At 46.8% G+C, this 4,398-nt stretch overlaps 1 pseudogene; it reads right to left on the bottom strand.

Moving 5' to 3' along the window:
• The window catches only part of LOC101346814 (thyroid receptor-interacting protein 11-like), a 3,623-nt pseudogene extending 3,546 nt beyond the window's left edge, over positions 1-77 (bottom strand).
• Positions 78-4,398: the final 4,321 nt, after the last annotated feature.

Here is a 4,398-nt window from a genome sequence, read left to right as displayed (position 1 = left end):
AGCGATGTAGGAGCCGCCAGGCCGTTACCCGCCCTGCCCGGCCGAGCCCCGCGGGCCGCCGCCACCGCCGCCGCCATGAAGAAGCAGTTCAACCGCATGAAGCAGCTGGCCAACCAGACCGTGGGAAGGCGAGTGTGCGGGGGCGGGCTGGGGCGGGAGTTGTGCCGGGCCGGGGCCGGAGTTGTGCCGGGCCGGGGCCGGGGGCGGGGGGCGGGGTGGCTGCTCTGCGGGCCCGGCGGCTCCCGGCCGGCCGCGTCTCCGCCCGAGGCCAGCGGGGCCTGGGGTCGGGGGACTGCGCTATACCGCGGGCGGGTCGCCGAACTCTGGCTGGCCGCCTGTAGCCCTGCCGCCTCCTGGTCCCGGAGACCAGCTGAGGCGGGCCGCTACCTTCCTTTCCACCCACCCCTCGGGGTCCCCACTGCTCATTGTCCCTGCTCCGTGTAGCATCGCCCTCCGGGGGCTAGACTTGACCCGTGTCGTTCCTTCACGGGTGATCAAGCCATTCCAGGCTCTCTGCCTTGGGCGGAAAGTCCGGTAACTCTGTTTAACGTTGTGCCAAGCGTTGTGCTTTGGGAGCGGTATTCCGGTCTTTCCGGGGTTGACCCCCTGTTGCAAACCCTTTACTTACAAGTGCAGGTTGGCAATAATCGGATTTGCTTAGAGGATTTCACAGCTCACTTTGAGGAAATTCAGAATTGTGCTGTCTCAAAACCGGGGCTAATAAGAACTAACTTGACTGCTGCAAGTTCTTGACATTTAGAAATTCGTAGAAGAAAAGCATTGTGGAACCGTCTCGTACCAACTTAAAAAAATACATTTTAAAGTCTTTCTCACCTTGCATTTGGAAACAGTACTTCTCCATATTTTTTTGGTACTACAGGACTTTGTTTTTTTTTTTTTGGTCTGACGAGACTGGATTATTAAGTGACAGAATAGACGAGAGTTTGTAGATAATCAGGCTATTGGAACAAGAGTGATTTGTGGTTTTGAGAGCTTGTCGAAGTGATTGTCATGTGCTGTGTTATCTCGGGCACATATTTCAAGGTCTTCCAGGGCAGCTAGCTGTACTGGACCAATTTACTGCTTATTCTGTGAAGAAATATGAAGGTGCATTTTTCACAGCTTTTTTTTTTTTTTTCCCCAAGTTTAGTAAAAGAGGGAGTTTGGTTTGGTCAAAGCACGTGGGGCACTTCTTTTTTTGTATGTGTATGAAAATACTTTTACTTCCTCTTGAGTTTTCTAAATTTGTGTTTTTACTGTTTCGTTTCCCTCAACTTTTTGCTTAGTTTTGTTGTTTAATTTTTTTGATACCCCAGCCTGTTTCTCTTGGTGTGTGCATTTATCCTGCTTTCAGAGTTAATCCCAGTTCCTGAAGCCTAGACGTGCTGACTTTTCTGCCATTTACAGGAAAATCAAAGAAATAATGCTGAGAGGAAGGCAGGCATGCATGTAGTGGGAGCTGACGTCTCAAGCAAGAATCTACAAGCAAATTATAATTTCTTGTGAATTTTGTACCCCTTTTGGTGTTGTTATTAGAGGCATGTGGTTAAGCACTCGTCTGCTAACCGAAAGGTTGGCGGTTTGAACCCACCAGCAGCTCTGCAGGAGAAAAATGTGGCAATCTACTCCTGTAAAGATTCCAGAAACGCATTGACCATTGATTCGATTCTGACTTATAGCAACCCTATAGGACAGAGTAGAACTGCTCCATAGGGTCTCCAAGGAACGCCTGGTGGATTGGAACTGCCGACCTTTTGGTTAGCAGCCTGAGCTCTTAGCTACTCACTACTAGGCTTTCCCCTATAAAGATTACAGCCTTGGAAACCCTATGGGCCAGTTCTACTCTGTCCTACAGGGTCGCTGTCAGTTGGAATCCACTAGACGGCAACTGGTATGGTTTTTTGTTTTGTTTTCTTTTTGTTTTTGGTTTTTGGTGTTCTCAGCTACGTACATTGTGCGGCCAGTATTTAGTGAATATCAAGTTATATTTGTCACATTGTCGTTTTGACCTGTTTTTACATTATTTGTAACTGGCAAGGACGTTGTCTTTTTTCTATAGGGCTATTGAGGCTTTTAAAGCTACATAGCGTTCAAGATCCTTTGACCCCTGCTTCCTTTGTATCCGCTTCTCTTCACACAGATTTGAATTCCAGCCATACTTGCCTACTTTCAGTTTCCAGAGGAGGCCAGGCTTTCTTCTACCTAGAACTCTTGGAAGCCTCTTTTACCACCTCCTGTAGTTACCTCCTTCCTCTTCATCCTCCAGGTCTCCCGGTAAAGGTCTCTGCCTCTGGAAGGACCTCTCTGATGCTCCGACATACATTGGATGTCCCTCCTGGGTGCTTTTGTAATCCTGTGTAAGCACCTGTCTTTCTCTAATGTTACTGGCTCTTTCCTTGTTGGTGTTCTCCATTAGCCTAAATGCCTTGAGGGTCCTTGCTCTGTTTCTCGTTTGACTCCCAGGGTCTGCTGTGGTTCCTGTCACAGGGTAAATACTCAGTAAATATTGTTAGTGTCAGGATGCTGGTTCTTACTATATTTCCTGGTGATGTGGACACAAGTATGGGAAAATGTGAAGTGGATAGGGAGGTGGTGATTCATACTGGGACTGTGATTCTGGATCTGGCCTTTGACTCTGAAAATATTTATTGCAGGATGCCAGTGGAAGCTGCAGCTATAAGAGAGCTATTAAGGGTGTGGCAATTATGCACCCAAAGTCACAATATCAGTTTTTACTGAGGAGCGTGTTGCTTTCCTGCTGTTGATTTCCTAGATAGATTTTATTTTTTTTTCCACTTAACTAATCAGAAATGGCAAAGGAGGAAAAATGGAGGCAGGAGAGTAAGTATTGGTGACATCTGGGCCCTAGAATTGTTGTCACCTGGAAGTAGATGGTTGGTAGGCACGAGAACCAGGATTCTGTGTATTTGGGTCAAGATGAAGGATAGAAAGCAAAAGAGTTTTGTTTTGTTTTTTGACTAATGAGTGATCTAGACAGAGAAGCAAGACAGAGAAGCAAGTTATGTATGTGAATGATGTGCCTATTGTGTGTTGGTTTATCAGTTCATAAGAGTCTAGGTGGTGTCTTGCAATGAGGTGTTTTCTCCCCAGAATGGGACCCTGTGAATAGCCCTACAGCGGGGTGTCATAGGCTAGACGCGTGGGAGAATTACTAATGCCCGGGAGGAGTGAGTTCTCATGAAGCAGTTTGTTTCCAGTGGGTGGATAAGTCTGTTTCCAAGATGGTCTGTGTATCCCAGGTGGTCTTATGATATGAATGTCTCAAGGAGGAGAATTAGGATAGTTCTGTTTGTCCACCTGCCTTTGTCGTTGGTCTATTCACTAGACACTTGTTGAGGCCAAACTGTGTGCCATTGGCAAGGTATTGAGGAATCAAAGGTGAATATGACACTGTTTCTGCTCTGAAGGAGCTCAGTAGGTACGTGGAGGAGATAAGCAAGTGAAAAATAATTATATACCAGAGATAAATGCTGACAGAGGGATGGCTGATGCGCAGAGCAAAACCTAGCTGTTACTGAATGGAGGGAGGGAACAGAAGCTTCCCAGAGGGGAAAAATTTGAGGAGAGCCTTTCTTCCCTTCTGTCTTAATTTTCTCTTGTGTAAATTTAGTCTCTTTTGGTTATAAATAAGAAGAAAGCCAATTCAAATTGCCTTAAGCAAAGATGGAAGTTAATTGGCTTGTATGTGACCAAAAGAGTTCAAGAGCAGTGTGCTTCAGAGTCAGCTGACAGGCCGTGTCCACAGGAAGACCCCTGGTCTTCATCTTACTCGGCTTCAGTTCCAGAGGGAAAGCGAGAACGCTTCACCCAGTCACAGAGGTCAAAGTCCCAGGACTGGCTCCAGTGCTTCCGATGGGTCATGTGCCTGTCCCTGGAAAAAGGAATGGAGTCAGCCCCACCCAAACCACACAGACTGAGAGTGAGCAAATGGAGAGGGGGCATTGGTACCCCAGGGTAAACTGGGGTGCTCTAACAGGCAGTAGGGGAGAATGGGTGCTGCCCTGTTTTTTTGTTTTTTTTTGTTTTTTTGTAGTCCTGCTGAAAAGAAAAAGAGGGATTTTTCTTTTTTTTTTTTTTCATTAAAACCCTTAAAAAACAAAAACCGAAACCCATTGCTGTGGAGTTCATACTAACTAATAGCGACCCTATAGGACAGAGTAGAACTGCGCTGTAGGCTTTCCAAGGCTGTAAATCTTTACGGAAGCAGACTGCCACATCTTTCTCGTGCGAAGCAGCTGGTGGGTTTGAACCTCTGACCTTTCAGTTTGCAGCTGAGCACTTCACCAGTGTGCCACCAGGTCTCCTTTAAAACCCATTAGGTGTAGATAATTCAGTGGACACAGATGGTGTTTTAGGGGAGGTGAGGTCCTGAGTAGA

Source organism: Trichechus manatus, unplaced genomic scaffold, assembly GCF_000243295.1.
Source record: "Trichechus manatus latirostris isolate Lorelei unplaced genomic scaffold, TriManLat1.0 scaffold00024, whole genome shotgun sequence".
NCBI classification, from domain to species: Eukaryota; Metazoa; Chordata; class Mammalia; order Sirenia; family Trichechidae; genus Trichechus; species Trichechus manatus.
Note: the sequence above shows the minus strand (reverse complement) of the source record. Positions and strands in the feature narration are given on the sequence as shown.